The following is a 24,461-nucleotide window of genomic DNA, read 5'->3' as shown; positions in this document are numbered from 1 at the left end:
ATTTATCATTCCAACATTTTGCACTTTGCTTTAATCCATAAAGACCTTTGTTTAATTTACACACTAGCTGTCTTTGTTTTGTATTTATGAAACCTGTTGGTTGTTCCATGTATAAATCTTCAGTTATATCTCCGTGAAGAAACGCTGTTTTCACATCAATGTGGTTGACTTGCATGCCTTTTGAGACTGCAATGCTCAGAAGTGTTCTTATTGTCGTGTGTTTCACTACAGGTGCAAACACTTCATCAAAATCTTCTCCATATTTTTGAAGATATCCCTTTGCCACTAATCTGGCTTTATACCTTTCCACTTTTCCTTGTGCATTCCTTTTTAACTTGAATACCCATTTGCATCCTATAGCTTTCTTGCCAGGAGGTAATTTTGTAAGAATCCAAGTATTATTTTTATCCAATGCATCAATTTCTTCCTGTGCAGCTTTATGCCATTCAGCAGCTTCTTCTGCTGGCATTTTCTCAATCTCATCCCATGTTAAGGGCTCTTGAGCTTCTGCTGACTTTGTTAGGTAAGACAGTCTTGGGGGTGGAACACCTTTGTTTTCCCTGGATGAGCGTCTGACAACAGGTTGGTCTGACCTTTCCGCATCCTCAAAATCTGAGAGTTCTTCTCCAATTGATTCCCCTTCTCCAACTGTACTGTCTTCTTCAATGATCCTTTCTGTGTCTGTTTCCTCTGCCTGTTCCTCGTTAGATACAGGTGAGTTGCTTTCAGACATCTGCCTTGGTATGGCATTTATATACACTGGCATGTCTATTATGGTTCTAGTTTCATATTCTGGATGATAAGGCTCATCTGGGATAATCCAGCCTTTATCAACCCTTTTGTTTTCATCAAAATATGTAACATGTCTTATGCCAACAATGCCAGTTTTCAGATTCAAAATTCTATATCCTTTGTGTCCTGGAGCATAGCCAACTAAAATGCCCCTTTCTGTTGTGGAATCCAGCTTATGCCTTCTTTGCTTTGGTTCATGAGCATATGCTGTACTTCCAAATGTTCTTATGTGTGACAGGTTTGGCTTCCTACCATGCCATGTCTCATGTGGTGTGCGCTCAGCGCCTTTAGTTGGCATTCTGTTTTGTAGGTACACTGCTGTGAGAATGGCTTCCCCCCATAGTCTTTTAGGGAGATTGCTATCTGACAGCATACATCTGGTCATTTCCACAAGTGACCTAAATTTTCTCTCTGCAACAGAATTTTGCTCTGGTGTATAAGCTACTGTTGTGATATGTTGAATGCCTTCTTGTTCTAGAAATGTGCGCATGCTTTGTGAAGTGAACTCACCACCATTGTCGGTCTGAAGAACCTTTGGTTTTCTTTCAAATTTATTGCTCACCATGGTTACGTATTTCTTCAGCATGTCTGTGACTTGACTTTTTTCTTTCAGCAAATAGGCCACACAATATCTAGAGAAATCATCCAAGAATATTAGCACAAATCTGTTATTTCCCAATGATGGGATATTAAACGGTCCACATAAGTCACTGTGTATTAAGTCCAGCACTTTATTACTCCTATTTCCTGTGTATGCAGGAAATGAGGGTCTCACACCTTTTGAGTAACACAGTCTATGCATTTCTCCATATTACCAGCATCTGCACTTATCTGAATGCCGGTGGCCAGTTGCTTACTGTAAAGATCCTGGATCACCTTAGAATCACGATGTCCCAGGCGGCGGTGCCAGATTTCCAGACTACATTTTCCATCATTCTTCCTTACTTGCGCCATATGTGAGGCTTCACCTGAAATGCTCAGTTTATAAACATCATTATGCATAAAAGCTTCAGCATACACTTCATCATTTTTAGAGATTGTGCACTTACTGTTTTCAAAATGAATCACAAAACCCTTCTTATCTAATGTAGATACACTAAGCATATTGCAAACTGCTTGGGGAATATACAAGACATCACTTACAGGAATTTCTTTAACTTCATTAGACACTTTGCATTTTAAGAATCCAATACCTTTTGCTTGGATCTTAGCAGTCCCTGCGTTTGCAGTTTTAAGAATACCTTCCTCTGGACACATTTCCTGAAAGAAATTCTTACAATTGGTTAAATGGCATGTGCTCCCTGAATCCAAAATCCAAGTACTTTCATTTGAATTATTATTTACCATAGTCAAAGATTTTTCTGCCATTAGAAAGCCCTTGTGTTTATCTTTGTCCTTCATACATTTCCTGGTTTGAAAATTCTTTAGTTCCATTGGCTTAGGTGAGCTAGAGGGAGTGTTTTGTGTTTCCTTACACCATTTAGATACATGTCCCTCCTTTCCACATGAGTAGCAAATCAGCTTGCCCTTGGGTGGAGTTTTCCCATAGCTCCGCCTTCCTCTGTTCTTTGCCAAGAAATTTGTTTCATTTCTCTCTGACTGACTTTGAGAACACATCTCCTCAGAATCATTTATTATGCATTCCTGCCTTAGTTTTGATGTTGTCTGTTCAAAAGATTGCCCTTCAATGGCCTCATTTACAGACCTAAAAACATCAAACTTCTTTGATAGTGAGGTAAAAAGAAATGCTCTTTTCAATGCATCACACATGGGAATTCCAGAAAGTTCTAGCTTTTGAAATGAAGACATAAGATACATAATGTGATCATTACATTTACTTTTATCCCTTAATTTGGTTTCATTCAACTCTGCCAACCAAATTGGTTGCTGCTTTGCATATGTAGTTGCATACATAGTTCTCAGCTTACATAAAATGTCCTTTGGTGTATCTTTTCCCTCTACTAATATGGCTTGTTTCTCTGAGAGAGCTTCCAAAAGCATGCACTTCACATAATAGTTTGCATTGTCCCATTCAGCCATATTTTCAGCTGTTCTGTCTTGATCTAAGCATATATATAATCCTTTTGCTCGAAGGAGACATATGAATCTTAGTTCCCACTTCTGATAATTAAACTCAGTTAATTTAGGCACCTTGAGAGAATAGAAAAATGGTGAATTTCTTCCCTCAGCCATTTTCTTAGCCTTCTGTCTGCTGTGTGGGGGGAGAGAGAGACAGACTGAATCTTTCCTTTAAAACTTAAGAGAAAAATGTGGCTTTTTTTTTCTGCCTGGTAATATTTCTCTTCTTTTTCAATTCCTGGACCCTGGGCCCATAACCCTTTTGTTGGATTATTTGTAGTCAATAATTAGCAGATTTTAGTACACACAGCTTCAGCTTTAGAAATGTTAATTTCTTTCTTCATCTCTCTCTCATTCACCCCTGAATAATTCACTGCTGAGTCACTTTAAAGTTGAAGTAACAAAACATCTGTTTACTCACAGTTTGTAGTTAGATTATAATCAGACAGGCTTATATATACATATTACTATACATTTGTATTATCAGCTCCTTCCATGTGCTTAGATGGTAATGGATGCTCACACCACCATAGATCCTCTCAGGTTAGGAGAGATCATGAGCTCCATGTGCTCCATGTGCTGCATGTGCTGCATCTAACCCCCACAGGAAGTTGCATAGCTGTGTGACCTCTCTAAGTAATTCACATCAGAGGTCACAGAGTAATCACAGAGAAATAATAGGTGACAGGCAATGCATGTAAAATACAATTACATTCCAACATATACTTTACCTTGAATTTGTACCTGTCCTTTTCAGGGCACAGACCATATAAGTCTGCCCAGCAGTATTTCCCGCCTCCCAACCACCAGTCCCGCCTCCAATCACCGGCTCTGGTACAGACCGTATAAGTCTGCCCTCCCCTATCCTCGCCTCCCAACCACCACCCCCTCTTCCCCCCAACTGCTCCGCCACCCAATTTCAGCTAATGGACCTTGGGTTTGACCTTGATGGACCTTGGGTTTGTCCCAGTATGGCAATACTTAAGTTTAACACTGGTCCTGCTTTAGATAATTCTTATATACCCTCAATGAAAGATGTCAAACACCCTTAAACTAACCCATGAGAAGACTCAACAAACATTTCATATTAGAAAACAATGGCACCTCCTCCATCTATCAGGTTATGCTATGGGCAGACTTCTTCCAGGTTAGGACTATTTGCTACCAATATAGAAAATAAAACTAACTAAGGGGTCCTTTTATTAAGCCGCGATAAAAAGTGGCCTGTGGTAGTGTAGGTGCGGGTTTTGGGCACGCACAGAATTATTTTTCAGCGCACCTGTAAAAAAGGCCTCTTTTTTTCCCCCACGAAAATGGACATGTGGCAAAATCATATTTGCCTCACGTCCATTTTGGGTCTCTGACCTTACTGCCAGCCATAGACCTAGCAGTAAAGAATTTGGGTGATATTGACCTATGTGCATCAGATGCCACTTGGTGCGCGTCCGCTAGGGCTCATCAGAAAATAAAAAATATTTTTCAAATGTGGGTAGCAGACGCGTGCAAAAAATGAAATTACCGCAAGAGCCATGCAGTAGTTGGGCGGTAAGTTCATTTTGGCGTGTGTTTGGTGTGCGTAGATGCTTACACGGCTTAGTAAAATGGGCCCTAAATAAATAAAAAGAGGTTCCCTCTCATTCTCTGTTGAATCTTATAGTACAAACCTTTGGTTTTCCTGAATTCCTCAACCAGGAGTTGGGCCTCTTCCTGGATCCGCTCTGCGATGCTTCTCTTTCCTATCCCAAAATTCTTCAGGGTCACGACTGAGAACCGTTGGAGTTGCTTCCAGCGTTCCCCATTGCTGCCTAAGACACCTGAGGACAGTGAATGAGCATTACTGAATTATTTTGAAATGGATCAGAGTGATAAAAAATATACAGAAAACAAGCATTGATTGGGATAAAGAAACCCCTTCCCTCATTATTCAATACCTCTCTGTGAAATACTAGTAATAAAAAAGGCAAGTGAATTTTTATAATATACCACTGCAATCTACAAAACAAAAAAATCCACAAAACAAAAGGAGCAAGTTCCCAAATGCCATCTTTTTCTTTTCATGTAGGCTCCTCCAACCTAGTTAATATTTCTTGAAATTATACTCATAAATAGTAAGCCTGATTGTTAAGCATCTGATTCTCATAACATGATGTCTGTTTCGGAGGCCTTTTATTAAGTGAAAACATCTCTGCATGAATACAGGGAGTCCCTATAGCCAGCACCTCCAAATGACACAATGAATTAAAATTTAGAACAAATTACACACTCTAACCGATAAAACCAATACTTCCTCTATGTACATCCTCATGCTACACAAGATGGCATGTTTAAAAATATAAGTGAGATCAAATAAAAATGCTACAAATGATAAAGAATGACAGTGGGGATAGAGCAGGCTCTCTCCTTCAGTCCCACTCCTTGCTCCTTCCTCCTTCCTTGGTTCCAATCTCTCCCTCTGTCCTGCTCCTCCCCAACCCCTCCCCCAAAGAAGCAGTCGGACTTGGATCAGTGGCGTTCCTAGGGGCGCTGACACCTGGGGCGGATCGCCGATGCGCCCCGCCCCCCGGGTGCAGCGCCCCCCCGGTGCAGCGCGACCCCCCCGTCAAAGGGACACCCCCACCCCAGCGAAAGAACCCCCCCGGGTGCACGCCGCTGGTCAGCTTCCTTCGTTGCCATGCTCCCTCTGCCCCGGAACAGGAAGTAACCTGTTCTGGGGTAGAGGGAGCATGGAAACGAAGGAAGCTGACCAGCGCGTGGCACCCCACCAGCGGTGTGCACCCGGGGCGGACCGCCCCACCGCCCCCCCCCCCCTTGGTATGCCACTGACTTGGATACTTGCCTTCTTTTCAAAGATGTGGATTAGTCTGCAGCATACAGTACTGCTGGTAGCGGTCTCCATCCTAGTGATTACAGCAGGCCTGCCTCGGGGATTCAGACATCTTCCTGTGACATGTCCCACCCTCACGGAATGGAAGCAAGAAGTCATGTAAGAGGAGGAGGAGGAGGCGGGTTGCGTCATAGGGGGAAGGCCGAGTAGCTACCGAGGCAGGCCTGCTGTAATCGCTAGGGTGGCGACCACTACCAGTAGCAGTGTGAGAGTTGGGGGAGGGGGGAATTGGAGTCCTGAGTACTGGCTATCATTGTGGCGGCCTGGCGGTCAGCTGTGCACTGCAGCAGCAGGAGGTCCTGTGGCCACAGCTCTAATGGGCTCTTCTTGCTTCTTCTGTGGTGTTCGGCTGCGCAGAATGCTGCTCTGGTTACCTTTGGGAAGGCTTCTGGGTCGGCTTGCGGAGCCTCTTATACCGGGCGCCTATGGAATGTTTTCCTTTTCACAATCATATTTTCTATTTGGAAAGGAGATCAAAACTTTCTTATTTAAGAAATATGTATTATAAGCAGGCTTTCTTAATTTTTAAGGGGCCCTTTTACTAAGCAGCGTAAGTGTCTACACGCCCAACACGTGCCAAAATGGAGTTACTGCATGGCTACCCTGTGGCCCTTGTGGTAATTTAATTTTTGGTGCGCGTCCGCTATGCACACCCAAAAATATTTTTTTATTTTCTGGCGCACATCAGCTACATGTGACAAGTGGCATTTGGCATGCGTAGGCCATTTCCGCCTGGTTACCATGTGAGACTTTACCACTAGGTCAATGGCTGGTGGTAAGGTCTCAGACCCAAAATGGACACGCGGCAATTTTCATTGTGCCGCATGTTCACTTTTGGCAAAAAAAAATTTTTATTTTATTTTTTATATTTTTACATTATCATTTATGCACATACATAAAATCGGAAATACGGAAAAGGGAGAGAATTCAATATTTACATCACTCAGGAAATTGAAAAAGAAAAATATTTACTCCTCCTTTTTCCTATATTATTAGACCACAACACCGGATCCAAGTTCAAAGAAATATTATTTGAAGAATTATTTAAACTAATAAACAAAGACGGAAGAATTCTTTTTGAGCGCAGCCGATCTCAGCTTTTAATTCAAGGCATGAATCTCTATTCTTTACCAATAATAAATTCCTGAAGCTTCTCAGGCTCAAAGAAAACATAATTCTGAGAATTAAATCGTACTACACGTCTACAGGGATATTTAAGGAGGAAGGAGCCTCCAATACTAATCAGCCTAGGCTTCAAAGTTAGAAACGCCTTCCTCCTTTTTTGAGTATCCCTGGACAAGTCAGGAAAAATTTGAATTTTTGCGCCTAAGAATTCTTCATTTATGTTACGAAAGTACAACTTAAAGACATTATTATGGTCTAGCTCGAATGCGAAGGACACTAACAAAGTAGTTCTCTCAGTTATTACTTCAAGTGAATCCTGGAGAAATTCTGTTAAGTTCATTTGTGGGGTTTCCCCCGCAGCCGAGCGAATTCCCATGATATATTGAATTTTAGTCATTGGTGGTATATTTTCCTCCGGGATATGTAAAACCTCTTTCAAATACTTCTTAAACATCTCCAATGGGGCAATTAATGGAGATTTTGGAAAGTTCAGTATCCGCAAATTATTCTTACGAAGCTGGTTCTCTAAATGTTCAAATTTCCTATTTTGAATATTTTTTTCTTTGGAAACTAAAGCAGTAAAAGTTTAAAAAGTTTGTACCTCACTGTCCGAAGCCTCCATTTTAGTGTCCTGGGCTTCAAGCTTGATCTTGAAATTCTCCTGCACCGTTTTAATCTCCAACAGTTCCACTTGTGTTGTCTTGGAAATTCTTTCTAGAGTAGCGTTCATGCCTTGAATGGCTTCCCATACCATCTCTAGGATGACCACAGCCATTCTGTTTCGTTCTCCGATAATTCCTGCAGGCGACTCCTGCAAGAGCAGACTCCCGGACCGAGGTCCTGACTGCCCTGATGTCTCCGCAGGAGAAGAAGTTGCGACGGGGCCTCCTACTACAGCCCCAGGGACTAACCGATCTCCGGATCCCTCATGAGGCTGTTCCTCCGACGCCGCTTTCCCACCTGTAGGTCTCGGAGGGGCTGTGAAAGGGGGAGGACTCAGAGAGACTCCCTCCAAGCTGTGCTCCGGCAAAAGCGTCAGAGCCGTCGAGGCGCTCAATGAGGATCCCGGCGTGCGCACCACTATCGCGTCCAATGTTCCCTGCTGCTTGGTGGAAGATTCTCCCTGTCTCGAGGAGGTGAGCACAAGGGATTCCCCTTTCTTTTTCCCATAATGGGTGTTAGAAAGGTCCAATGCTCAAGGGAATCACTTGGCGTTCAGGAGGTGTCCGCTCGCACATCCGTCTCAGGTGCCATCTTGGATCCTTTGGCAAAAATTTTAAAAAGTAGCTTTTATACAGGTGCACTGAAAAATGGATTGGCGCATGCCCAAAAACTGCGCCTAGACTACCACAAGACATTTTTCAGTGCACCTTAGTAAAAGGACTCCTTAGTGGTTTATGTAATTCCCAGAGTTTTGTTCTGATCTTTTTTTTTTAATGTCTGTAACCCGCTTAGAGCTGAAAGGTGGTAGCGGAATATTAGTCCAGATGTAATGCAATGTAATATAACTGTATCTCTGATACAGATGCACACGATCAATCCTTCTTATACCTCTGTGACTGAGGGTATTATGCATATTGATGTACCCCAAGAAATTATGTACCAAGAACATCAAAATAATTCACACTAAAATAATGCAACATATTAAAAAGAATATTATTTACAGTATTCTGGAAAGATATGCTAGTACTTTAATACTGCTAGTCAGGCCTAGCTCCCAAATCCAGCATCTTCCTGCTGCCTTATATGAACAATGGTATTCAGCAGTACTGTAACAGAAATCTTGTGGTTAATGGCACCCATAAAATGTATTGCCTATTAAGTTTTGGGGCAGGTTACCAAATGGTCCATCAGGCTTCAGATATGCTGGTCTTTAGTTTACTGTTGAGCTACCAAATGTGTGGAATATGTGTTATCTGTTTGATTTGAGCCGCAGGGTGAGAAGCAAGGTAGCCAAGATTCAAATTCTACTGCTGCTCCTTGAGATCTTCAACACATCATGTTACCTCCCACTGCCTCAGGTACAAACTTAGGGAGTCTTTTACTAAGGTGCACTGGTGTTTTCAGGTCACGCTAAAAATCAGCTGATACTAATCATTGAGATGTCCATTATATTCCTGTGAGCGTCTCAGCGTGTAGCGCCAGTTGATTTTTAGTTGCGAGCTAAAAATACTAGTTCACCTTAGTAAAAGACCCCCTTAGATTGGAAACTCTCCAAGGACAGGAAAATACCTACTATATCTGAATGTAACTCACTTTGAGTTGCTATGCACCCTATTTTATACCTATGGGCCACATGGCACTTAGTATAAGGGCCACTTAGACTGTAAGCCCTCCAAGGACAGGAAAACACCTGCTATACCAGAATTAGCCAACTTTGAGCTGGTGCTGAGAAAAGGTATGATCTAAATTCCAGTAGTATTACAAATATCACTCAGGACCTATAGAGCAATTCTACCACACCATAATAGCACTAACATCCAGGAGTCACACAACAAGTGCCTACCTAAGAAAAGGCAGCACTGTAAACACTGCAACGGGCACTACAACGTCCATAGATCTATTGGGAAAACTAAAGAAGCTGGATTAGTACATATCGATCCTACACATACATTCAGTACAAATAGAATACCTGCTGTCTTTCACACATACAAAATACATATAGAATAAGTAACCACTAACTAAAAATTAAAATATGTACACCCATTGTATCTTCAACTTCAAATATTCAATAGAGGACATACCACTTTGAGCTTGAAGGAGGAAAATCTTCCTCCACACACATGAAACATTCACAACCATACCACAAGTTGTACTATTTTAGCATAGGGTCTCATTGCATAAAACTTGTGGTTGTCACAGCTCCCACCATGACTCACACCCAAGCTCACCTTCTGATGCTGTGGGGACATTGGGCTAGGTCCCGCGCTGCTCTCCGGTGCTTCTGCCTTACCTTGTGGCCTGGTCCTGCGCTGTTCATTCTGGTGCAGCGGCATTGAGAGGGTTTCCCTAGGCGCACATGCGCTGAAGTTTGGCCCTTAAAGGGGCAGTGGGTCGCAGTTCTGACAATGCCTGCAGAGTTCAGTTTCCGGAGGTTCATTTCCATGCAACTCAATCAAAGCACCTTTTTGTACCCTGGATGTGACTGAATGACTGAAACAGGTCTAACTTAGGATGAACTTCTTTTTAGACTTGGACATTTCTTCCCATTCGGTAATCACTGTTAGACATCCTGAGTTTGGGCCCTTCCTAGTCCCAGCCAAAACACACTCCCTTGCTATTTGGACATACCACAGCATTGGAATTCCCTTTTCTGTCTTTGCAAAATTGGGATTTGGACATTTCAAGCACATGGGTGTCCTTGTAGGCAATTTGAGACCGCCATAGGTGACTGGCATTGAATATCTGTTTTTCTCAACACTGGCTAGCAGCACATGACCGCTTAAGTCAATATTACATAAGAACATATGGATAGCCATACTGGGTCAGACCAATGGTTCATCTAGCCCAGTATCCTGCTTCCAGCAGTGGCAAATACTGGCAGAAACCCAAATAGTAGCAACATATCATGCTACCAAACCCAGGGCAAGCAGTGACATCCCCCATGTTTATCTCAATAGCAGACTATGAACTTTTCCTCCAGGAACTTGTCCAAACCTTTTTTAAACCCAGATACATTAACCGCCATTACCACATCCTCTAGCAAAGAGTTCCAGAGCTTAACTATTCTTTGTTTTAAAAGTATTTTTATGTAATTTTATTAAGTGTTCCCTAGTCTTTGTACTTTTTGAAAGAGTGAAAAATCGATTCACTTACCCATTCTGCATTACTCAGGATTTTGTAGACCTCAATCATATCCCTCCTCAGCCATCACTTTTCCAACCTCTAGACTTTCCTCACATGGGAAGAGTTCTATCCCCGTTCTCATTTTGGTCGCAATCCTTTGAACATTTTCTAATTCTGCTTTATTTTTTTAGAGATACGGTGACTAGAACTGAATGCAATACTCAAGGCGTGGTCACACCATGAAGCAATACAGAGGCATTATAATATTCTTGGTCTTATTTTGCATCCCTTTCCTAATAATTCCTAGCATCCTGTTTGCTTTTTTGGTCACCGCCTCACACTAGGGAAAACATTTCAGCATATTGTCTACAATGACACCTAGATCTTTTTTTGAGTGCTGACTTTGGTCATTGGAGGGGCCAGCATTTGTAGTGCACTGGTCCCCCTGACATGCCAGGACACCAACCGGGCACCCTAGGGGACACTGCAGTGGACTTCACAAATTGCTCCCAGGTGCATACCTCCCTTACCTTGTGTGCTGAGCCCCCCAACCCCCCAAAAAAACCTACTCCCCATAACTGTACACCACTACCATAGCCCTAAGGGGTGAAGGAGGCACCTACATGTGGGTACAGTAGGTTTCTGGTGGGTTTTGGAGGGCTCACATTTACCACCACAAGTGTAACAGGTGGGGGGAACGGGCACTGCATCCACTAAAACTGCTCCAGGGACCTGCATACTGCTGCAATGGACCTGAGTATGACATTTGAGGCTGGCATAGAGGCTGGCACAAAATATTTTTAAAGTTCTTTTTTTCAGGGTGGGAAGGGGTTAGTGACCACTGGGGGAGTAGGGGGAAGTCATCCCCTCTGGTGGTCATCTGGTCAGTTCGGGCACCTTTTTGTGCCTTGGTCGTAAGAAAAAATTGACCAAGTAAAGTCGCCCAAGTGCTCGTCAGGGACGACCTTCTTTTTTCCATTATCGGTCGAGGACGCCCATGTGTTAGGCTCACCCCAGTCCCGCCTTCGCTATGCTTCCGACACACCCCCATGAACTTTGGTCATCCCCGTGACAGAGAGCAGTTGGGGACAACCAAAACTGGCTTTCGATTATGCCGATTTGGGCGACCCTGTGAGAAGGACGCCCATCTTCCAATTTGTGTCGAAAGATGGGCGTCCTCTTTCAAAAATAAGCCTGTATGTGTTCCATAATTTTATTCTTTTTAATAGTTTCCACTTTTTCCCCTGGTCTGTAATTTCCAGTATAATCCCTGGAACCCTTTTTAAAAATCGGCATTACATTGGCCACCCTCCAATCTTCTGGTTCTATGGACGATTTTAATGACAGGTTACAGATCACTAACAACAGATTAACAATTTCATGTTTGATTTCTTTCAGTACCCTGGAGTGTATACCATCCAATCCAGGTGATTTATCACACTTTATCTTGTCAATTTGGCTCAGTACATGTTCCAGGTTCACACAGATTTCTTTGAAGACAAAGATAGGCCTGCTTTTTATGTGATCTTATTTGTCTGTTAAGCCTGGCCACTTAAGTTCTGAATATTGGGACTTAACCAGTCATGCCCCATACTGCCCCAGAACACCCCCAACATTGCCAGCTCTATTGTTGCCACTAAGCGGTCATTTTCAGTGGCAATAATTGGTTAAGTGCAGCTGAAAATGACCGGTTATCCGCTGAGAATCGAGTTAACTGGTTGGTGGCCATTCCTGACCAATTAATTGCTTTAAATATTTGCAAGATATTATTCAATTTTTATTTGATGGGAAATTACTGACACTTGAGAGAAAAGTGTAGATGGAAAGTTGGATAGCAGGGTAGGACTGGCTATTGAGACAGTAACATAACATAACATGGTATTTGTAAACTGCTAATACCATAAAGTTCAAAGTGGGCTACATAGTTACAGAAACCAAGATATTCACTTGGGAGTTACTGTTAATAGAACACAACCATCTGGTATATGAATATCAAAATAATAATAATAATTAAGTTAAATAGATAACATATATGTTCAAATAAAAATAATAATGATAATCTTTATCTAGTTAGGCTAAAAGACTTGAGAAAATAAGATTTCCTAAATAACAAACTATTTGTATTTGTAAAATACGGTAGTGTCTGAGGGCCCACAGCAGTAAGGGGGCCCACTCTCCCCTAGCTTCCATATAGTTTACTCATTTTTGATACGTGTTTATGGGCCCATGACTATCAGTCCACCTTTGTTAGATAGTACCTTTGACAACAATAAGCGGACTAGGGGAATTATTTGAAGACTGTTCCGAGATCCTTTGAATTCTTTTTTATTTTTACCTACCGTTTTAGTATTTTCCCATTGTGTCCCTTATGCTCTTGAACCTCCTTACCATTAGTTTCGGTGATCCTCCTCAGCAGAGGTAGGCTTCCTCTGGCAGCAAAATCCTCGCCCCGTTCATTCAGTACCTCTTTCAGAACTTCGTAGCCACACAGCACCACAACTGGCTCCGAACCCACGTGGATGGTGAACACTGATCCATACTTCTTCCTTAGCTAGGAGCAGAGATTGTAGACATCCAGTTATCTAAGGCAGAATCTAATTGTTAACAATAGATTTTTGATCTTATCAAACATTATCAGGTTGATATTTAAAGCACTTGAATATGTCTCTCCATGTTCAAGTGTGAAGCACTGTGTATGTCCGGTAGCGCTATAGAAATGATAAGTAGTAGTAGTAGTAAAGCCACTTATGCTGTCGACAATAACATAGTAACATAGTAGATGACGGCAGATAAAGACCTGTTCGATCTATCCAGTCTGCCCAACAAGATAAACTCATTTTACATGGTATGTGATACATAGTAAATGACAGCATTTGGAAAGTAGCTGTGATCAGGCACACAATAGCTAAATGGTGTGAAATTCCCCCTGAAGAAGCAAGGCGAAACAGGCACCTGTCGAGGTTTCTACACACACCAGTTTAGAGAGTTGAGCATACGGGCTCCTCAAGCTAAGTGTCTTTTGAACATTTTTTATATATATATGTAAATTTTTCATGAGATGTTGTGAGAGCACAGGCTATCATCAAAATTATTGTTAGTGCAACACATAGGGTGGAGGTGATTTATAGTCAATGATTAAAAAAATGCACGAACTTGGTTTCACCGTGAGAGTGAGATGAGGATTTGTGCTAAATATGAGACTCCACCTTGTTGCAATTTACAAGTGTTCTCAGTGACTTTTTCCTATCTACATTTTTCAGTAGTTGATACCTACTAAGGAAGCAGGAAGTAAAGGGCTAAGTAAAGTCTGCTCCAGCAGCAACGATCTGGGCGGAGGTTCTGCGGTAGAGGGAACAATCCATTCTAGACCCTGACGGATAATAAACACTTTATGATAAGATAAAAGATCAGGAGATTTTACACCACCCTGCAATTTAGATTATTTAAGTTTACCCAGGGAAATGCGAGGTGACTTTGAATTCCATAAGAAGTTAGAGAGTAGCCTTTCCATCCGTCTATAAAAAGCAGTGGGAAACAGGACAGGAATCATACTAAGAACATATGTGATCTTGGGGACCACCATCATTTTAATAGAGTCAAGCCGACCCCACCAAGTAAGATTAAGTGGAGACCAAGATGAAAGTGAATGTGTAACCATGGCAGTAATTCTAGTGGAGTTAAGCTGGACAGTAGTCTGAAGATCTCTATCAAAAAGGACACCCAAATACTTGAGGGAGGAGACCACCCACTTAAGGGTGGTAAAAGGGATTATAAAAGGGGTACAAGCATCATTTAAAGGCATCAACTCAGTTTTGTCCCAATTAATTTTGTAGCCTGATAGTGTGGAGAAATGACAAATCAGTTGAATGAGGGCATTCAGTGACGCCACAGGATTGGCAAGATAGAATACAATATCATCAGCATATGCCGAGAGTTTAAATTCCTCTGGTCCCAGCACCACACCAGTGATATCGTGTGATTTCTGGATAGCCACCAACAAAGGCTCAAGAGCTAAATTAAACAACAGGGGAGAAATGGGGCAGCCCTATCTCGTACCCCTATGCAGTTCAAAGGGGGCAGAGAACTCACCATTCGCTAATACTTGTGCAGAAGGCCAAGAATATAACAGGCATATCCAGTGTGTTTTTTCTAGCGAAAAAGGTGCCGGTACTCAAATGCCAGGCCACCCTTCAGGGGTGGGATGATCACTGAGGGACCCACCCCACAATACCCAGGCCCCCTGCAACCGGCCACAGAATCTATGTGTAGAGCCTGAGCTCTTTCATTAAAACTTGGAGACCATGGGGTCAATTTTAGCAGACAATGGAAAAGTGCCGGTACTCAGTACCCCCAAGTACCCCCTCAAAAAAAGCCCTGGGTGTACCATATGCAGAAAGGAATCAGGGAACCCAAAATGCGCAAGCACACCAAATAAGTATGTCCACTCCACCCGATCAAAGGCTTTTTCAGCAGCCAGAGAGACAGATAAAACAGGATGGTCCAGAGAGCGAGCGGAGTGGATAAGATGACTCAATAATCTAGTATTATCAGCACCATATCTGTGTTTAACAAAACCAACTTGATCTCTATGTATGAGCAACAGGAGAATATTCCCCATTGTACAGCTTAATATTTTTGCATAGATTTTGTAATCAGCATTTAACAAAGAAATAGGCCTATAATTCTGTACAAGGGTACAGTCTCTATTAGGCTTCGGAATTACTACAATAGTAGCATTCAAAAAGTGTCCTGTTGATGATGAAGCCAGCAGCTCTTGATAATAAGGCAGCAAGTAGGGTGAGATAGAGTCCAAGAAGGAGGCATAAAACTCCACAGGCAGCCTGTCAGGACCTGGCGTTTTAAACGAAGACAATGCCTTGATTGCAGATACTACCTCGGCAGGAGTGATGGGCTGACTTAATTGATGGATCTGCTGTTCAGAGAGCCGAGGTAGATTTAAAGAAGAGAGGAAAGTAGCGAGTCCAGAGTCACAGGCCACACATTCTGAAGAATACAACGAGGAATAAAAGGAATGGAATGCCTCTAGAATGTGAGAGGAGGAGGTCAGAGAAGCTCCTGTTGGCGCCCAAATCAGCGCTATGCGTTGCTTAATTCTCTTGCCCTTAAGATAGGACGCAAGCAACTTGCCAGCTTTATTGGACTCAGTATAATAGACAGCATTTTGCCGGAATGCGATGGCATTAGTGATGTTGGACAAGATGGAGTTATACTGCATTTTGAGAGCTCTGAGCTGTTGAGTTAAAACTCTAGATGAATCTGTATATAGAGGTAGTTAGCTTAGCAGAGTTTAAAAAGGGGTTGGACGGTTTCCTAAAGGACAAGTCCATAAACCGCTACTAAATGGACTTGGGAAAATCCACAATTCCAGGAATAACATGTATAGAATGTTTGTACGTTTGGGAAGCTTGGCAGGTGCCCTTGGCCTGGATTGGCCGCTGTCGTGGACAGGATGCTGGGCTCGATGGACCCTAGAGGCATATTTTCAAAGCACTTTGGGAGGCTAAGTTCCATAGGTTTCTATGGAACTTTGGGAGGCTAAGTGCTTTGAAAATGAGCCTCTTGGTCTTTTCCCAGTATGGCATTACTTATGTACTTATGACATTTCAAGATGACGAATGTCTGCTTCAAGGGATGAGCAGCAGTGGTTTTATGGCGATGTGCTGAATAGCTAATTATTTCACCCTTCAGCCAAGTCTTAAAAGCTTCCCACAAGGTTATAGACGAAGACACAGAGTCCTTGCTAGCAGCAAAAAAGTCAGAGGACGCTTGAGAAATATGCTGCAAGAACGCTGCGTCAGAGAGCAGGAACGTGTTAAGCCTCCAGATGGCAGATGACATTTTTGCAGATGAAATCCCATACCATTTTTGTAGCTTTTCTTTCTACCGCTTTCAGTCTTTTTACATCTTTAGCAAGATATGGCCTCCAAACCTGAACACAATACTCCAAATGCGGTCTCACCAACCACTTGTAGAGGGGCATCAACACCTCCTTTCTTCTGCTGGTTATGCCCCTCTCTATGCAGCCTAGCATCCTTCTGGCCACGGCCGTCGCCTTGTTTCTTCACCTTCAGATCCTCAGACACCAACACCCCAGGGTCTCTCTCCTGAGTCGAACTTACTAATCTCTCCCCTCCTATTTGGCCCCTCTCTTTAGGGTTTTTGCACCCCAAGTGCATCACTCTACACTTCTTGGCATTACACTTTAACTACAAAGTCAGAGAAACCCCTTTACAAAGATAATACCATGTTGATATGCTCCCAACAAATCTTTTTTTCTTTTTTAAATGCAATGTGCTCAGTGCTCAGTGTATTACAGTTGACCACAGCCAGTATCTTAGTAATAACACCGTCCCAACATCATTGCACAGGAGTCCTCCTACCTGCCATTCATAGTGATTAATTATTAATTATTCACAGTCAGTTTAATAAATGTAAAAAAACACTTAGCTTAGTAGGCACCAGTAGACCAGCTCCTATGCTAGGACAGGTGCACCGGATGTTCACGGTGAGTTTGTCGGTCAATGTAATATGCTGTCATAGTCTCTTGTCCCCTATATGGACCATGTTTCACCAATTGCATCTACAGGAGGACGAAGGCAAGTATATCAGGTCTGACAGCTGAACCAGCAATTGGTGAAACATGGTCCATGTAGGGGACAAGAGACTATGACAGCATATTGATTTATGAAGCTTCGTTTTTTAATGCACAGGGGAAGGGGTTCCCCTCGGAGACCCGAGCCCGGGGAACCTTGTCCCCCCTGCCCCCCCCCTCTCAGCAGCCCTGGGTTATTTTACCGCATGGCGTTTTTGTGTGTGTGGGGGGGGGGGCTTTTTACCCGCTGCTGTAAAACGGCCCCCGCTGCTACCGTAGGGCCTTTTTCCCTGCAGCTTAGTAAAAGAACCCGTGAGTTAATTATAGGAAGCAAAAAGATGACAGTTATAACTATAAACATAGCACATAAGTCAGTAATCACATTGAAAGATAATTAACTAGAAATAAGTGCCAAACTTCACTGTTTAGGAAGTATTTTAATTATTATTATTATTTATTGCATTTGTACCCCAAATTATCCCACCTTTTTGCAGGCTCAATGTGGCTTACAGAGTGTTGTTATGATGCAGTCATTACGTGATCTTAAATACATAAGCTGAAAGTAAATGATTTAGATGCAAGGTCATTATTTGATTTTAAATACATAAGCTGGAAGTAGATGAATTAGATACAAGGTGCTAGAAAGGTGTTGTGCGAGGCATTTTTGATGCATCTGAGTGATTTGAGGAATAAATTATTAAGGATGTCTTTCGTAGGCTTTGTTGAAGAGATATGTCTTCAAAGATTTGCGAAAGCTGGTTAGATTGTCCATATTTTTCAGGGCCATGGGTAATGCGTTCCAGATCTGTGTGCTTTTATACGCAAAAGTAGTAGCGTATGACTGTTTGTATTTAATTCCTTTGCAGCTGGGGAAGTTTAGATTGAGGAATTTGCGGGCCGATCTTTTGACGTTTCTAGGTGGTAGGTCCACTAGGTTTAACATGTAATGTGGGGTGTCTGCGTGGATGATTTTGTGGACGGTTGTGCAGATCTTGAACTCGATTCGTTCCTTGAGTGGTAGCCAATGTAGTTTCTCTCTTAGAGGTTTCGCCCTTTCGTATTTAGTTTTTCCAAAGATGAGTCTGGCTGCAGTGTTCTGGGCTGTTTGGAGTTTTTTAATGGTCTGTTCTTTACAGCCTGCGTACAAAGTGTTACAGTAGTCCAGATGACTTATTACTAATGACTGTAGATAAGACACTGAAAAATAAATTAAAGTTAAAAAATATAAAGTGGTGTCATAGTTAACAGATTAGGTAATATCTGAGATAACAAGAAGACATATGCACATAATATGCACTGTGATACCCACTTTGTATATGGTGCAAAAACTTGACCAGTAGCACAAACTTGCCCAAGAAGATTAGACAGTTTTGATTTATGCAGCTTAAGAAGAATCCTATATGTGAAGTGGCAAAATAAGGTTAAAACCAAAGTGATCAGAGAGACAACCGAACAGTCACTAGTTAGTAAGGTGCTACAACAATGGTAATTTAGATGGTTTGGACATAGTGTGTAAGCCATAAACTGAATACCAGAAGGGAAAAGTGGTCCACGGAGGCCAAGACAGACTTGGAGGGGCATAATCGAACAGCGCTGGCCATCTCTATGGGCGGCCATCTCCGGGGCTGGCGCCATAAGTGGGCGGAGCCAACCGTATTTTCGAAAAAGATGGCCGGCCATCTTTTTCTTCGCAAATACAGTTGGGCCCAGCCAAATGTCACAGCTCGCCGGGTTTGAGATGGCCGGCATCGGTTTTCGGCCATAATGGAAAATAATGCTGGCGATCTCAAACTCGGCGAAATGCAAGGCATTTGGTAGTGGGAGAAGCCAGCATTTGTAGTGCACTGGCCCCCCTCACATGCTAGGACACCAACCGGGCACCCTAGGGGGCACTTCTAAAAATTAAAAATAAAAATAAAAATAGCTCCCAGGTGCATAGCTCCCTTCCCTTAGATGTTTAGCCCCCCAAACCCCACTCCCCACAACTCTACACCATTACCATAGCCCTAAGGGGTGAAGGGGGGCACCTAGATGTGGGTACCATGGGTTTGGGGGGGGGGGTTGGAGGGCTCCCATTTACCACCACAAGTGTAACAGGTAGGGGGGGATGGGCCTGGGTCCACCTGTCTGAAGTGCACTGCACACACTAAAAACTGCTCCAAGGACTTGCATACTGCTATCAGGGAGCTGGGTATGACATTTGAGGCTGGCATAGAGGCTGGCAAACAGGTTTTTTTTGTTTGTTTTTTTTCGAGTGGGAGGGGGTTGGTGACCACTGGGGGAGTAAGGGGAGGTCATCCCCGATTCCCTCTGGTGGTCATTTGGTCAGTTGGGGCTCCTTTTTTAAGCTTGGTCGTGAAAAAAAAGGGACCAAGTAAAGCCGGCGAAATGCTCGTCAAGCCTGGCTTTTTTTCCCATTATCGGGTGAAGCCGGCCATCTTGTGAGCACGCCCCCGTCCTGCCTTCACTACCCTACAGACACGCCCCCTTGATGTTTCGCCGGCTCCGTGACGAAAAGCAGTTGAACCCGGCCAAAATCGGCTTTTGATTATACCGATTTCGCAGGGTTCAGGAGATCATCGGCCATTTCCCGATTTGTGTTGGAAGATGGCCGGCGATCACTTTTGAAAATGAGCTGGTTGGTGTCAAACAATCAAAAAAGACCTCAATGAGTTGTACATCAGTTGGTTAGAAGCAGTTGATAGAATGCAAGACTGGAAGATTAATCTATCTGCTTTGATGTCTCCTGGCTCAAGTAGATATAATAATAATAATTTCAGAATTGATAACAGCAGACTTATAAAAAATAGTTTTGCTGGGTTCTTGATGAAGCTCAAATTCTCCAGTGATACCAGATTAATTTTTGTTTGTGTTATTTGTTGTGTTTAATGGATATTGTCCTTCAGGAAAATTTGCTTTCATATATTTCCTAACTACCTGTGCACCTTTCTACCACACTAAGGTCCGCTGAAAAATGGCCTGTGCTGTTGTAGGCATAGGAGCCAGCTTTGTGGGTGCTTGAGCACCCCCAATATTCAGAAAATTCCTTGTATTTGTCCAAGGAAGGATTTTTTCCACTGGGCTTAGCACCCCCAATAATTTTGGAAAAGTTGGCTCCTATGGTTGTAGGCACATGTATTGGATGTGCGCAGGTCCACTTTTCTGTGCACCTGCAAAAAAAGGCCTTTTTTGGCCGAAAATGGACGTGAGGCAATGTAAAAATTGGCGCATGTCCATTTTGGGCATGAGACCTTACTGCCACCCATTGACTTAGTGGTAAGGTCTCACATGTTAGCCGGGTGGTAATTGTCAGCACACGTACACTGCCGATTAGCGCCTAGGTAGCACCACGCAGTAGAAAATAAAAAAATATTTTCAGCTGCGCATATCAGATGCACGTAAAAAATGAAATTACTGCCTGGAGCATGCGGTAGATGGGCAGGAGTTCCAAATTGATGCATGTTGGATGTGCGTAGACGCCAATGCGCCTTCATAAAAGGGCACCTAAGAGATCTCTCCCAGTGACCCAAGCTCCTTTCCCGAGCCTCTGAGCATTACAAAAGCTTTGCTCAGCATCTTGTTTTCCTTCCTACAGCTTGTTTCCACAGCTATACTTCACTCTGCATAGTTATATGACTTGACTATGGCATGCATAGAACATTATCATGATAGGATAATATAGGAGACAAATTTAAAAATGTTCACATTGGTTTGTTGTAAGTGTAACCCTTTATTCAAATACCCCATATTGGGGATAATTTTATAAAGTCATTTTGTAAATGACTTCTCATAAAATACCAACCAGCGAACAAGTATGTGTGATGACATAATGGGGTCAAGAAGAAGTTTGCAGTTACACACTTCCATTTGAAGATTTTCCCACATGTGCATAAATTAACCTTGCAATTTTGTGCGCAGCCAATAGCTCATAAATGCCCTAAGGTAATTTTCAAATCAGATGTGCATACTTCCTAGAGCTTTGAAAAGTTGTGAAAGCCCATTCAAGGAAAATATGGCATGCCTTTTACATCCCACAAAATATCTACCGTATTGTCATTAAGAAACTTTCCTACAAAAACGAGCATGGAACTTCAGAACTGAACTTCCAAATAGGAAGCCGGTTGAGCCAGTGGCGTACCGAGGGCGGAGCAGTGGGGGTGGTCCGCCCTGGGTGCACGCTGCTGGAAGGGTGCAGAGAGCAGCCGCGCTCCTGTCGGCTCCACTGGTTCCCTGCTCCCTCTGCCCAGAAGAGGTTACCTCCTGTTCTGGGTCAGAGGGAGCAGGGAGCCAGCGGAGCCGACAGCCACGTGGCTGCTCCCAGCAGCTAAGAATGCACCCGGGGGGGGGGGGGGTGTCATTGCACCGGGGGGGGGGAGGGTGCGCAGCAGCGATCCACCTTGTGTGGCAGCCGACCTAGGATCTTCACTGGGTTGAGCCACCGTATATTGTCATCAGTGCACTTTGCATGGGGTGTTTGGAGAGAACCAGTGGAATCAGGGATGTGCCTTGAAGAAGCATATGGTGAAACAGATGTCAGCACTAATTTCTCCCTTTGAATACACGGAAGCAATTCAAACATCTTTCAGATAAGTATAGTTATTTACTGATCACGAGAAGAAAGTATTGATATAGTGAATTTATTGAAGTATAAATAGTCTTTAAAAAAAACTATACCTATTGGGAGTGAAGCGGATTGATGACGATATAAGGTAACTCAACTGGCTTCCTATTTGAAAGTTCACCTCTGAGGTTCCATACTCCTTTCTGTAGAAAAGTTTGCTAATGATAATACTGTAGATATTTTGTGTGGTATTATATTGATGGAGTGATCTACTGGAGTATTTTGAAGATTGATATATGCCATTGGGTTACTTATGCCTTTCACACATGCATGTAGTTATAAAATGTCTCTGAATATTAATACTAATTTGTAATGTGTTAATATAAGGCTCTGAGCATCAGTCCTCATTTTATTCTAGTCATTATTCTGACACTCTAGTCCTTCTTCACATGCAACCTAATTATTTCAAAATTAAGCTTCAAATTCAGTTTTATGTGCATGTGTTTTGCTATTAACTCTCTCTCTCTCTGTATATATATATATATAGATAGATAGATAGATAGATAGATAGATAGATATAGATAGATATATATCTATATCTATATCTATATCTATCTATCTATCTATCTGCTCTCTCTTTCTAAATTGAGCAGCAAGAAAAGGATAATGTACCTGAAGAAGAGAGTGGAAGATTTGTTTATCATTCAGGTGCAGGAAATTTCCTAGGAAGGGGAGAGCAATGGGTCCAGGTGGTAGTTTGCCGGCGCCTTGCTTCATCCTTTTCTGGACTGTGCTTAATATCAGTGAGGTAACACATAGCAGCAGAAGGAATATGCTAGTTCCCGTCAGCTCCATTTTGGGTGTATTCAGAATGCTCCTGTCGTGGTAACTGAGAACTGTTCACTTCCATGACATATTTATGCAGATGAATTTGACTTCCAGCAAAGGTGGAGTATGATTACTTCATCTTGACATCATCTGGATTATTGCTGTAATAGTCCAAACCTTTTTGTCTCTAAATCTTGATTATTATTTAGCCAATAACCTGGCTAGTTAACTTTTGATTGTGTAAGGTTCATTGTGTTATTCTGACAAACGTAACATAAATCACTCCCAAGGTACTCCTATTAAATATTTATATTAAATGGAATTAATAAGCAGTTAATTCATGAGAAATACAGCTCAACAGCCATCATATTAGCCCTGAAATTAGCTCCAAAGTTTAGTAAAGCAGATTGACAGATTCCTGCATAAGTTCTATTTATATGCTTATCATATTATAAACATTTATTTTTTTTATTACATTTGTAACCCATGCTTTCCCACTAATGCAGCACCTTTGTCCCTCCTTGCCCCCACCCCTGATGCAGCACCTCTGTCCCTGCCTACCCCTCCTGATACAGCACCTCTCTCCCTCCTTGCCTTCCCATGCAGCACCTGTCTCCCTCTCTCCCTCCTTGCCCCCCTATGCAGCACTACTTTCCCTCCCTGCCTCTCTTAATGTAGCACATCTGTCCCTCACTTCCTCCCTCCCTCCCTCCCTCCCCCTCTCTTTTGTCTCCTCATGCAGTACCTGACTATCTGTGGTCCCTTGTTGCCCCAATGCAGTATTTGCCTGTCTCATTGCCCCACCTGAACCAGCACCTCCCTGCTCTCTCCCTCTTTGTCCCCACACCTCCTTGCCTCTTCTGCCATGATTAGTTTTTTAGGCAGTGCTGGCACATGTCAGCAAGAGCAGGCTGCTTCACCCAATCCCAGAGGCCTTCCCTCACAAATGTAAAAAAAAAAAAAAAGCCCCAGGAATGTCTCTATAAATTGTTGCACAAGGAAAAGTGTCCACCTATGCATTTATCTTGCAACCCTTGTGAAGTTCCACCTACCTGGCTTTGCGATCATCTATGTTTATATTGCACAAAAATATTTACTGTGTTTCTGCAGCATGTGCTTTTATGCATGTATATCAGCAAATAATTTTTGTAAGTACTTGTTTTGACCTGGAGCAATGCCCAAAAAAGAGGAAATACACATAACTGTTTCCAAAAGATAAAAAGCAATTTCTTTATAACTAGTCCCAAGCCTTAAAGGCACATGCAAGATTTATATCTACAATTAATAATAATAATAATCATCATCACGGAATATCACTGCAATATGTTTCAACATCCTGGCATAATCACTGTATTCAGCTCAAGCTGAGGGATCCCTCCATCCAGCGGGTGAAGTCAGGAGTAATATTGCTGGAAGGGGCCAAGCAACATGTCTGCCCTGGGCATGAGACTCCAACTTTTAGACACCCACAATCCAGTTAAATAATAGTGTTTCTTCCACAATCACATCCTGCAATCTGTGTCCACTGACACAAATCCAGACAGCATTCTTTGCTTAATTCCTTTTATGGGTTTCCTTCTCAGTGAGTATGCAATGTCCGCACATTTACTGTATGATTTGAACAAAATATCTTATATAACATATAACTGTAGATCATGTGCAAAGTGCTGGGGTCGATTACCGGACAGCAGATGTTCTAAGAGTCAGCTGACTTGTTTCATAGTGTAAGCCAAAGGGCAATGGACAATAATCTAAACTATTACCACTATATTCCATCCCTTGGCCATTGCACT

General features: G+C 42.6%; 1 pseudogene; it reads right to left on the bottom strand.

Annotated features, from left to right (window-relative positions):
• The window catches only part of LOC115480332, a 53,817-nt pseudogene extending 30,958 nt beyond the window's left edge, over positions 1-22,859 (bottom strand).
• Positions 22,860-24,461: the final 1,602 nt, after the last annotated feature.

Source organism: Microcaecilia unicolor, chromosome 11 (assembly GCF_901765095.1).
Source record: "Microcaecilia unicolor chromosome 11, aMicUni1.1, whole genome shotgun sequence".
NCBI lineage: Eukaryota > Metazoa > Chordata > Amphibia > Gymnophiona > Siphonopidae > Microcaecilia > Microcaecilia unicolor.
The sequence above is the reverse complement of the archived record's forward strand: the minus strand, read 5'-3'. Positions and strand labels throughout refer to the sequence as shown.